The 13,103-nt window shown below is 36.0% G+C and overlaps 1 long non-coding RNA gene across 2 annotated transcripts in view; it reads left to right on the top strand.

Annotated features, from left to right (window-relative positions):
- Positions 1-13,103, top strand: part of LOC107518768 — a 64,316-nt gene that overhangs the window by 21,418 nt on the left and 29,795 nt on the right. For both annotated transcript variants that reach the window (XR_001598946.2, XR_001598945.2), the window contains exon 3: positions 12,447-12,562. This is a non-coding gene — a long non-coding RNA (uncharacterized LOC107518768). The remainder of the gene's footprint in view (positions 1-12,446; positions 12,563-13,103) is intronic.

Below are 13,103 nucleotides of genomic sequence, written 5' to 3'. Positions count from 1 at the left end.
AAGATGGAAAAAAGATGGAAACTTGAACGTTGCCTTAGTCGACAGAATACAAGGAATAAAGTAAAAGGAGCTGGGAGAACATACGTTCATATGTTCAAACATTAATGTTCATAACTGATCAGGACCCGACAGTGGGGCACAGATTAACCTCACACACTTCTGCGGCCAAACAGGTGAATCTAGCATGCCTCACACACTAGAGTCTACACCAAGACACACTTTCTACTAAGTAAAGAACTTGTAGTATATATTGTAACCAAAGGTGAGCTGTGATGTTTGTGAGGCATTTATTTTTTAAAAATTGGATTACAAAAACAGAACATACTAAAATAAAACATATATATTCAAATGATATGGAAAGGTATGTACTAAAAAGTGAGACCTCTCCCCTTCAGTACCTTTACACTCCTCAGGCACACTTCCATTAACTGTTGGTTTGTACCCTTCACACCATTATGTGTGTGTGTATCTTTACACAGAAGAATCTAGCATCCGGGTCAATATATAGGCATTATATGTACATTATTATATGCACAGTTATATGTTCATAATAAAATAATACAAAAAGAACCATTTCAGATTTTAAAATTGTGGCATAGTTGTCAAAATTATGTTATACCAGTGATGATAGTAAGGTTATCATTTTTTCCATAATAAATTTTACTGCAATTAACATTTCTGAACAAATAGGAGTGTGCAAATGAAACTGTTGTAGAGACATGTGTACTTTAAATTTTGAAAGAAATGCAAAATTGCCCTCCAAAAATGTTTTAGCAATTTGAAGCCCACCATCTATATCCTAACAGGTAGTAACTATTGAACATTTACCAGACGCAAAGACTGTGCTAAGGGCTTTGTGTAGAGCATCTCAGCGAACTCTCTTGTGTTCATGTTGTTATTCTGTTCTATAGATAAAGAAATGAAGGTCCATCATGGAGTACAGACAACTTAAATGAAGTAACAAAGCTAAGACGTGTTAGAGCGTTGATTTGAACCCAGATCCTTTTTATTTAGCATTGTCTGTAAGTTGTGCTGATCTTTTTAATTGCCACTATTGGTTTTATTCATGCCTTCCTCTTTGATGAACTCATTTACATTGCTAGAGTGCACTTTGAGCCTTTTTTTTTTTCTAGGAATAATACAGGTGTGGTAAAAATGTCTAAATGAGTCTCTTTTATTGTCACTCTTGCATGATTGTTTGGCTGGTGATAGAACTCTGGGCTCATACTCATTTTCCCCATAGTACTTGTGTCCTTTGTTGTCTGATACCCTCTTGCAGATTAAACATTTGCTGCCCAGTAGATTTTTCATATTTTTGTAGGTAATACATCTCCCAATCCCAACCTTCCTCCTTCCTGCCCCGTCCCCCATCCTCAAGTTATGAGATTCTCTATTGGTGGAGTTCACAAACTTAGGAAACAAGTATCTGGATCTTTTCATTTAAAGACATATCTTCCAGTTAGGTAAATTTATTGTTTATTTCACGTCTTTAGCTTAATTTTCTCCTAATGGGAAATTATACTAGGTAGATAACTGGATCTCTTGGGTCCATGTTCTCTTGGATCTACTTTCCACATCTCAACATTTTCTCATTTTCACTCCTTATCCTTTAAAAATTTCCTGTTGGGAGAGTTTATCAGCTTGATCTTTTAATTTAATATTTAGGTCTGAAGTAATGCCCATTATTTTACTCAATCCTATTAGAAACTTTTTGAAAATATTTTCAACTTTAAAGATATTTTCTTCAGTAGCCTGTTCATAGCAGCGGTGTCTCATGCTCAGTTACAAATCATGTCAACATATAATATTAAAACTGGATGAGCAGTGAGACTCGAACGTTGCAGAATAGGTAAGATTTAAATGACCATGCATCAGAAACAGCAATGATCAATCCCATGAAACTCAGTGGTCCCTTTCCAAAAGAGATATTGACATACATCCCTTTTGCTGTTCTGAAAGGTAATCCATAAATAGTGTATGTAATCTGTATTATTAAGAAGAAACCCCACTATACATTGTAATGTGAGGGAGAAATTAAAGGGAAACAATTGAAAATAAAAGAATACGTTTCCGATATGTAAATCCTCAAGGAGCACATTCTAAAGATCACAGTTATCAAATGTGTACAGCCACTGCACGTGCCACAGCAAGGGTGTGATGTGCCATGCTGGGACTCGGGTGCCACAAGTGGGATTGCCATTAGTGACTTGATGTTCCAAAGTGGTTAAAACTTTTGGTAACATTCTGAAAAAAAATGAAGTACAATTTTCCTTTGATTTACATGGTAGTGCATTCCTGGAAAATTCAGTGTATATTATAACCTAGCCAAAATACCACTCATGTTATTCTTTCCTGAGTTGCTTGAGCCAATGTTTATTTTTATTTTTTTTCCTTAGAAAAGCTTTTAAGGCAACAAATTTGCCTGAGCTCAATTTTAGTCATATTCCATAGATTCTGATAGTTATTGTTATCTTCTGAATATCTGCAATTTTATTTTTATTTCTCAATGACCAGAGTAATTTTAAAAATTTTTACCTTTTCTAGGGGATATATTTGTTTGTTTCTATTTGTTATTCTTCTTAGTTTTATTGTGGTCATGAAATATAATTTAAAGTATTTAAATAATTCTGGATTTAATGAGGATTTTCTTATGGTCTACATTAGGATGGTGTTTGGTAAATGCTCAGCAGGGCTCTTGAATAGAAGGTGCAATCAGTTCACAGAAAAAAGCTTCTTTTCAACTACAGATAATATACAATATTATATTAGTTTCAGATGTACAACATCATGATTAGACAGTTATGTAACTTGCAAAGCAAAGACCCAGATAAGCCTAATACCCACCTGACATCTTACAGTCTTACAATATTATTGACTAGGAAATAGTCCTCTTCTGTACTTTACATCCCCATGACTGTATTCATAACTGCCATTTTCTGCTGCTTAAACCTTCCACCTTTTTCACCCCTCCCCCTAACTCCCTACACATCTGGAAACCATCAATTTGTTCTCTGTATATGTTTGTTTTTGTTTTGTTTGTTCTCGTTTTGTTTGTTCATTTGTTTTTTAGATTCCACATATAAGTGAAATCATATGGTATTTGTCTTTGACTTATTTCACTTAACATATCATCCTCTAGGTCCATCTGTATTGCTGCAAATGGCAAGATGTCATTCTTTTTTTGTGGTCAAGTAATATTCCATTGTATACACCACATCTTTCTTCTCCATTTGTTTATCAATGGACATTTAATTTGCTTCCATATCTTGGCTATTTTAAATAATGTTGCAGTGGAGATAGGGGTGCATATATCTTTTTGAATTAGTGTTTTGGAGTTCTTCAGATAAATAATCAAGTGTAGTTCCTGGATCATATGCTAGTTCTATTTTTAGTTTTTTGAGGAACCTCCATACCATTTTCCATAGAGGCTGCACCACCAGTTTACAATAGTGCATGAGAGTTCTCTCCTCCACATCCTCGCCAACACTTGCCATTTATTTATTAACAATAACCATTCTGACAGGTGTGAGGTGATATCTCATTGTGGTTTTAATTTATATTTCCCTGATAATTAGTGATGTTGAGCACTTTTTCATATGTCTATTGGCCATGTGTATGTCCTTTTTGGAGAAATGTCTAATCAGGTCCTCTGCTCATTTTTTAATCAAATTGTATTTTTAATGTATTAGTGTGATATTGGTTAATCATATAGGTTTCCAGTGTACAATTCAATAATATGTCACATGTGTATTGCATTGTGTTCACTACCCGAAGTTCAATTTCCTTCCATCACCTTATATTTGAACCAGTCTATCTCCCTTCTCTCCCACTTTCCTCTGGTAATCACTAAACTATTGTCTGTGTCCATTTTTTTGATGTTAAGTTGTATGAATTCTTTTTATATTTTGGATAGTAACCCTTTTGCTGACATATCATTGCTGAATATTTTCTGCCATTCACTAGGTTGTCTTTTCATTTTGTTGATGGTTTCCTTCACTGTGCAGAAACCTTTTAGTTTAATGTAGTCCCATTTGTTTATTTTTTCTTTTGTCTCCCTTGTTTGAGGAGACGTATCAAAAAAATATTGCCAAGAGCAATGTCAAAGAATTTACAGACTGTGTTTTCTCCAAGGAGTTTTTATAATTTCAGGACTTACATTTTAAGTCTTTAATCCATTTTGAGGTTTTTCTGGTAGATGATGTAAGAAAGTTTCATTTTTTTGCATGTTATCTGTGCTGTTTCTTCAACACCATTTATTGAAGAGACTGTCTCCTTGTATATTCTTGCTTCCCTTTGTCATGGATTATTTGACTATATTGGCATGGGTTTATTTCTGGACTCTATTCTGTTCCATTGATCTTTCTGTTTTTATGCCAGCACCATGCCGTTTTGAAGGTAGTATGATACTGTCAACTTTATTCTTCTTTTTCAAGATTGCTGTGGCTATGTGAGGGTCTTTGTGGTTCCATATAAATTTTAGGATATTATTTTTTGTTCTAGTTCAGTGAAAAATGTCATTGGTATTTTGATAGGGATTACATTGAATCTGTAGATTGCTTTGGATAGTACGGACATTTTAATGATGTTAATTCTCCCTGTCCATTAACATGGTAAATACTTCCATTTATTTATATTGTTTTCAATTTCTTTCTTCAATGTCTTATTGTTTTCCAAGTACAGGTTTTTTTTACCTCCAAGGCTAAATTTATTCCTAGGCATTTTTTTTTTTTGATACAATTGAAAAATAAGATTGTTTACTTAATTTCTCTTTGTGAGTTTATTACTGTATAGAAATGCAACTGATTTCTAAATATTAATTTTGCATTTGCAACTTTACTGAATTAATTTAATAGTTTTTTTGTAGAATCTTTAGAGTTCTCTATGTAAAGTATCATGCCATCTGTTAATACTGACAGTTTTACTTCTTTCTTTCTAGTTTGGATATCTTTTGTTTTCTTGTCTGATTACTTTGGCTAGGACTTCCAATACTACAGACATACTTCATTTTATTTCTCCTGGCTTTATTGCACTTCACAAGTGTTGCATTTTGTACGAAATCAAGGCAAGACCCTCCACCAGCAAAAAGATTACAACTCACTTTATTGTGATAGTTGCTTTATCATGGTCATCTGGAACCAATTCTTCAGTATCTCTGAGGAATGGCTTGTATATAGAATAAGAGTGGTGACAGTGGGCATCTTTGTCTTGTTCCTAATGTTAGAGAAAAAGCTTTCAGCTTTCCATTGTTGAGTATGATGTTAGCTGTAGGACTATCATATACAGCCTTTATTACATTAAGTATATTCTCTCTATAGCCAGTTTTTTGACAGCGTTTGTCATAAATGGATGTTAGATTTTTCCAGATGCTTTTTCTCTATCTATTGAGATGATCATATGGCTTTTAGTCTTCGTTTTGTTTATGTGCTGTACCACATTGATTGATTTGCTGATATTGAACCAGCCTTTCATTCTAGGAATAAATCTTGCTTAATCATGGTGTATGATCTTTTTAATGTATTGCTGAATTCGGTTTGTTAGTATTTTTTGATAATTATTGCATCTATGTTCTTTTAAGGATATTGGCTTATAATTTTTTTCACAATTTCTTTCTTATTTTGGTATCAGTTCATGCTGGCCTCATGAAATGAGTTTGGGAGCCTTCCCTCCTCTTCTTTAAGTAGTTTGAGAAGCATAGGTATTCTTTGGTAAAATTCACCTGTGAGCTATGCAGTCCAGAACTTTTGTTTGTTAGCTTTTTGATTACTGATTTGATTTTATTAGTAGCTATTGGTCTGTTCATATTTTCCATTTCTACCTGATTCAGTGTTAGAATGATTGTATGTTTCTAGGAATGTATCCATTTCTTCCAGGTTGCTCAATTTGTTGGCATATAATTGTTTGTAGTATTTTCTTATAATCCTTTGTATTTCTTTAGTGTCGGTTGTCACTTCTCTTTCATTTCTGATATTTTTATTTGGCTCTGTTTTTCTTGATGAGTCTGGCTAAAGACTTAGTTTTGTGTATCTTTTCAAAGAACCAGATTTTGGTTTCATTTGTCTTTTCTGTTGTTTTTTTAAACTAATTCTTTTATTTCCACTCTGACCTTTATTATTTCTTCTACTTACTTTGGGAATTTTTGTTCTTTTACTAGTTCCTTTAGGTGTAAGGTTAGATTTTTTGAGATTTTTCTTGTTTCTAGGGTAGGCCTGTATTGCTATAAATTTCCATCTTAGATCTGCTTTGGCTCTCTCCCATAGATTTGGGGTCAGTGTGGTTTCAATTTCATTAGGTTCAAGGTATCTTTTGATTTCTTCCTTAGTCCCATTGTAACCAATTTATTCAGTAGCATGTTATCTGCCCTCCATGTATTTGTGTGTTTTTCAATTTTCTGCTTGTAATTGATTTCTAGTTTCATTACATCATGATTGGAGAAGATGTTTGATATGATCTCAGTCTTCTTAAATTTATCAAGACTTGTTTTGTGGCCTAACGTGTAGTCTGTCCAGGAAAATGTTTCAGGTGCGCTTGAAAAGAATGTATATTTTGATGCTTTTGGGTGAAATGTCCTAAAGATATCACTAAGTCCATCTAAGGTATCATTTAAGGTCACTGTTTCCTTATCGATTTTCTGTCTACACAATCTATCCATTGATGTCAATGGGTTGTTAAAATCTCCTACTATCCCTGTATTACTGCTGATCTCTCCTTCAATGTCTATAAGTATTTCTTTATGTATTTAGGTGCTCCTGTGTTAGGTGTGTAAACATTTACAAGAGTTACATCCTCTCATTGGATTGATCCCTTTATGAAATGTTCTTTTTTGTCTCTTGTTATAACCTTTGTTTTAAAGTCTATTTTGTCTGATATACGTATTGCTATCCCAACTTTTTATTTTTCATTTCATTTCCATGAAATGTCTTTTTCTATCACTTTTAGTCTAAGTGTGTCTTTTGATCTGAAGTATGTCTCTCGTAGGCAGCATATGTATGGGCCTTGTTTTTTTAATCCACTCGGCCACTTTATATCTTTTGATTGAAGCACTTAGTCCATTTGCACTTAAAGTAATCATTGATAGGTATGTAGTCATTGCCATATTTTAAGTTGACGGTCCCTTAAGTTCAAACGCATTCTAAAATCACTGCAAGTTTTACTCATGCCCACAATGTTTATGCTGTTGTCATTTTTTTTCTTTTTATTTGTGTGTGTGTGTATCCCTTAATTTATTGTAATTACACATGATCTTCCTACTTTTGCCTTTTAATCTTTGTTCGAGCTTTATAGTTCGTTGATCTACTGCTTTTACTGTGTCTGCATTTATCAGTGATAATTTTTTCCTTTCCTATATTTCCTTAGTCATATTTTTTATCTTCTTAAAGAAGTTCATTTAACATTTCTTATGATACTGGTTTAGTAGTGATGAACTCCTTTAGCTTTCTCTAGTCTTGGAAGCTCTTTATCTCTCCTTTGAATCTAAATGATAGCTGGATAGAGTAATTTTGGTTGTAGTTCTTCTTTCTATCACTTTGAATATTTTGTGTCAATCCCTTCTGGCCTGCAAAGATTTTGTTGAGAAATCAGCTAAGTCTTCTGGGAGCTCCCTGGTATGTAACTAACTGCTTTTCTCAGTACTTTTAAGATTCTCTTTTTGTCTTGAACCTTTTGTCCTTTTCATTATGATGTGTCTTGGTGTGGGCCTCTTTAGGTTCATCTTGTTCAAGACTCTATGCTTCCTGGACTTGTATTTCTAGAACCTTCATCAGGTTATGGGAGTTTTCATTATTTCCTCAAATAGGTTTTTAATTTCTTGCTCTCCCTCCTCCTTCTGGCACCCCTATGATGTGAATATTGGTATGTTTGATGTCCCAGAGATCCTTTAAAATACCTCATTTTCAAAATTCTCTTTTCTTTTTTGCTGTTCTTATTGGATGCGTTCTGCTACCTTGTTCCAGATTGCTAAATTGATCCCCTGCTTCATCTCATTTTGTGTTGATACTATCTAAGGTATTTTTCATTTTAGTTATTGTATTTTCGTTTCTGATTCTTTGTTTTCTATATCCTTTTCTGTTTTCTGTCTCTTTGTTAAATCCTAAGTTCATACATTCTTCCTCTAAGTTCATTGAGCATCCTTATCATCAATTTTGAACTCTGTATCTGGTAGAATGCTTGTCTCCATTTTGTTTAGGTCTTTTCCTGGAGTTTTGTCCTATTCTTTCATTTGAGACATATTTCTTTGTCTCCTCATTTTGGCTGACTCCCTGTGGGATTTTTGTTGCTGTTTTTGTTTTTATTTGTTTTTTTTATTTGTAGATCTGCTAAATCTTCCAATCTTGGCAGAGAGGCCTTATGTGGTAAGTGTCCTATGGGGCCCAGTGGCACAGTCTCCCTGGTCATCTAAGCCAGATGCTCCAGGGGTGTTTCTTGTATGGGGTTGCATATGCTCTACTGTTGTAGTTGAGCCTTGATTGCTGGTAGCACATCAGTGCATGAGGTTAACCCTCAGGCTAACTGGTTGTGAGAGCTGGCTTTGACTACAGCAGATGAGCTGACCCCATGGAATGGGAGTCACTTTCATGGGGCTCTGGTGCCAGCCGAGTCCACCTTTCAGTATATCATTCGTGGAGCTGGTTGGGTGGTACTCTTGTGTGGTCTGAAGCTGGCAACCAGGAGTGTTGGTTCTGGAGCCTCTTAGATGAACTCTGGTACAGGCCAAGGTAAAGCCACTGCTGGGCTTGGGGCCACCTGGTCAGAGCTAGAAAGTGATCTGTGGTTGGTTGTCACTTTTGCTATACTTGGAGGCAGTTGGGAAAGGCTATGCTGGGAACCAAGGCCAGATGCCACTTGTGCCAGGCTCGATACCCTTTGATAGGCACCATAATGTGAGCTTAGGACAGCCAGTCTTTGTGTCAGACTTTAGGCTGTTTAATTGAAGCTACATTCCAAGCCAAGACTGCCCACCACTTATGCCAAGTGGTGGACCTCCTGATGGGAGTTACAATACAGGTTGAGGCTGGTTGCCACTTGCACCAGGCTTGGGCTACATAGCGAAAGGTGCAGGGTGCACCAAGGCCAGCTGCTGTCTGTTTGAGGTTAGTAGACCATTGCGAGATTTTAAGAAAGTCTGCAGCATAAGCCGAGATAAGCCACTCTGTGTGGAAAAGCTGCTGGAAATGACTCAGGTAGATTGAGTGAATTGGGTGGGGCAGGATATCAGGGAATCCCCAGAATGATGACAACAATGTCAGCCAGGTCAGTGGAGAGTACAGATTTGGTACCCGCCTATGTTGGGTCTGCCGGGTAGAAGTGCTTAACAAAAGTACTTCTGAACTGACAGAGAGCTGCCCTGACCCCTGTCCCTTCAGCCCTTGTTCTGAAGCTAGTCAATTTAGTTACTCCCCTTATGTCCCTGGTGCTATTCAAGCTACTGCCCCACCCTGGAACTTAGAGCCAATAAGTTTGTATGCAAGTTCAAGTGTAGGCCTGTCAAGAGGAGCACCTCTGTCTCCAGCAGCCCTCTATCTCACTCAGGTGAAATCCCTGGTTTTCACAGGCAGATGTATTGGGACTTCTCAGAACTGGTGCCCCAAGCTGGGGAGCCCAGTGTGGGACTGTGACCCCTCCCTTCTTAAAGGGGACCTCCAAAGCCAAGATATCCCTCCCAATTCTTAACATTGCCACACCACGTGCGTGGGACCTGCTTATTGAGCATCTCCACCTCTCCTACCAGTCTTGACATGGCTGCTGCATTATATCCTTAGTCATAGGACTCAGTTTAGCTAGTCTTCAGGTGGTTCTCAATGATGATTGTTCTGCAATTTAGTTGTAATTTTGATGTGGTCATGGGAGTAGGTGAGCACAGTGTTTATATACTCCTCCATCTTGACCAGAATTTCTGCACAAAGCTTTCCATGGCTGTAAAATCAGTCTGAGGAATTATGGTATTCGGACTTCCTATAACCATTTTTTTTTAAGGTCTAAAAGAAGTGTTTTAAAGATTATGAAGTAATGAGGCTTTGTTGATTACATTCCTCATTTGTGCTGTAGGTATTCATTACTCTTCCTGTTGTGGCTTATACCATTGATTACTAAAGAATAACTTTTTGAACCAATTTATGAATAACGAATGCAACATTGGTATCATTATTGTGTCCTCTGCTTTCTTTTTATTTGCATCTGTCTGCCTTATTCCTGCCAGTTCTTTTGCTTTAAATCTTTCTCTTCTAGAAATACATAGTTTCAGTTTTTGATAGTGAAAAGTTATCTTTTAATAATACATGAGTTAATGCCAATCAAATCTGTAATAAGAGATCCATTGGACTTGTTTCTGTCATTACATTTAATAGATTCTCTTTTTGATTCCTCTGTTTAGCTCCACAGTTGATTGCCTTCAAATTCTTAGAAAATATTAATTTATCATATTTAAGTACATTTGTATTGCATCCTTCCCTCTTCTATCCTCTTGTGGTATCTAATTGATTCCTAATAGCAATATATTTTCTTAAGTTATTACTTTATGTTATATAGCTTTTCTTCAACATTGACAGCAATTGTTTTATAGTCATAGTTATTTCAATATATTCCTATTGAGTAGAGCCAATGATTATAAACAGATCATATACTACTGATTAGAGTACCTAGCACAAGACAAATGGAACCTTTTGGTGTTAGTATTGCCAAGTGAAGTTAAACAGTTAAATGGGCAATACTTTGTTAAAAGTGGTAGCCTCACCACCATGATAAATTTGCAAATCCAAAAAATAAGCTTTCTCCAAATTTTAAGATGAAATCCTCATCCATATTATGGAGAAAAAAGTGGAACCCAGGAAAAAGAAAATTTAATTGGAGTCTCTTATTTGGTCTACGCTATAGGTTCCAGAGTGTTTTAAAGTTCAACCAACATGTCAATGCAGGGCATGTGACAGTTGAGCAAAAAGGCAACATTTGGTAAGTGAAAGTAGATCCTGGGAGGAGCCGGAGTTGCTCGTGGAGACTCCCTTCCATCAGGAGTGCTTTCAGCAGCAAGTCAGCAGCCTAACAGTGACTTAAACCAGCAGACATTTAATTTTTTGCAGCTTTATTGATATATAATTGATATATAACATATATAAGATTAAGGTATTAAGCGTGATGATTTGATGTATACATTGCAAAAAGATTACAATGAGGTTAGTTAATAGTTCCATCACCTCACATAATTCTGTGTGTGTGGTGATAACATGTCAGATCTACGCTCTTAGCAACTTTCAAGTATCTAATACAGCATAACTACAGTCGCCCTGCTGTATATTAGATTCCTCAGACATCGTCTTCTAGCATCTCATTTCTCCCACATTTCAGCCCCCGATAACCACCATTCTATTCTCTATTTCCATGAGTTTGGCATTTTTAGATTCCATATATAAGTGAGAACATGTAGCATTTGTCTTAATTTTGCTTAGCCTAATGTCCTCAAGGTCCATCCATATTGTCACAAAAGGCAGGATTTCCTTTTTTTTTTTTAATGACTGAGTAAAAGGTTCCTTTCTGTGTGTGTGTATGCATGTATATAAATGGTTTGGGTATATGCATATATGTATATATATGTTCACATTTTCTTTATTCATCTGTTGATAGACACTTAGGTTGTTTCCATATCTTTGCTGTTATGAATAATGCTGCAGTGAACATGGGGTGCAGATGTCTCTTTGACATAGTGATTTCGCTTCCTTTGGCTACATACCCAGGAGTGGGATTGCTGGGTCATATGGTAATTCTATTTTTAATTTTTGACTAACTGCCATACCATTTTCTTTAGTAGCAGCATCAATCTATATTCCCATCAGTAGTGCACAGGAACAACATTTATTGCTTATCTAGCAATTAGAGGAAGCAGGCCCCAGGAATTTTTCAACAGCTCAGTGACATGGATTTAGGATCTTCTTTTTCTGCTCGGTCATCCTCTGTAGATTGGCCTTGCCTATCTGCTGATCCAGAGCTAGGAGTATGCCTGTCATGTTGGCAAGCATGACAACATAATTGAAGCATCTCAAACAGGAAGGATCGTGGCAGGGCATAAGATTTTCACCTCATGTAGTAGTTTGTTTAAATCAAGGAAACAAGCATTTCTCATGGCTCTTGCAACAGATTACCTGGAATTAGGTAGTATGACCAACTTAGAGCAATCATTGCCCAGAGCATATTGCCACGATTGCTCATGAATTATCACTATGGACTGGGACTCAGGCAGACCAAACAGAAAATTGCATATTCTTCTATGTAGGTGTTTTTATGCTTCTAATAATAGTCAATGTTTGAAGATTAACCTACTTATATAGGCACAGATACATCAAGTTATAGCTGACTAAAACAATAGTAAGCAATAGTGTTCTGCTAAAACTCATTGTAAACTGTATATACATAAAAGGGATAAACAGTCACTCTCCTCATAACCAATTCTCATCTGTTTCCAGCTTCGGCTCAAGTTATAGTGACACCAGGATGCACGATGCAGTGAAAACAGCATAAAGTTGGAGGAAACCAGACCATGATTTGAATCCTGATTCCACTGCTCATCGCCTTGAGCAAGGTACTTAAGCCCTGCCTCTCAATTCTCTCAACTGTAAATATCAAGGTACTATCTTTCATATCACATAGTTGTGAGGACTAAATGAGAGTGTATAGAAATCATACAGATGTGTGATTATTAAGTACAATTTCTTCTGGTAGTGATGAGGCCTGCGTAGGTGTATATAAAAGACGGCTGTTATAAAGGGAACATAGTTCTTGCCCTGCAGGTTACGTGTAACTGAGCAAACATTTGGAAAGGGAGGATGGTAGCAAAAGAAAGGACATTGAGACGTTTCTTTCAAACTGATGTTATAATGCATACCAGTGGCTAAAAATAAAAATTGGCTTTCTTTCCTATTGAGGATTACCTAATTATTTCCGGATGTATCACTTAGAAGTAATGGGATCTTTTTTTTTTAATAAAGCTTATAATAGAAATTATTAGAAATCTTCCAGTGAATTCACTAGTAGGGGAACTGTGTGTAGGAAAATTAGAATATTTATGTAGCTATTTTTAAATTATGTGATGTGGGAATGATCATTATGAAACAGCTCACAAT

The sequence above is a fragment of the Rousettus aegyptiacus genome, unplaced genomic scaffold (genome assembly GCF_014176215.1).
Source record: "Rousettus aegyptiacus isolate mRouAeg1 unplaced genomic scaffold, mRouAeg1.p scaffold_m13_p_10, whole genome shotgun sequence".
Classification (NCBI taxonomy): Eukaryota; Metazoa; Chordata; class Mammalia; order Chiroptera; family Pteropodidae; genus Rousettus; species Rousettus aegyptiacus.
The sequence above is the reverse complement of the archived record's forward strand: the minus strand, read 5'-3'. Positions and strand labels throughout refer to the sequence as shown.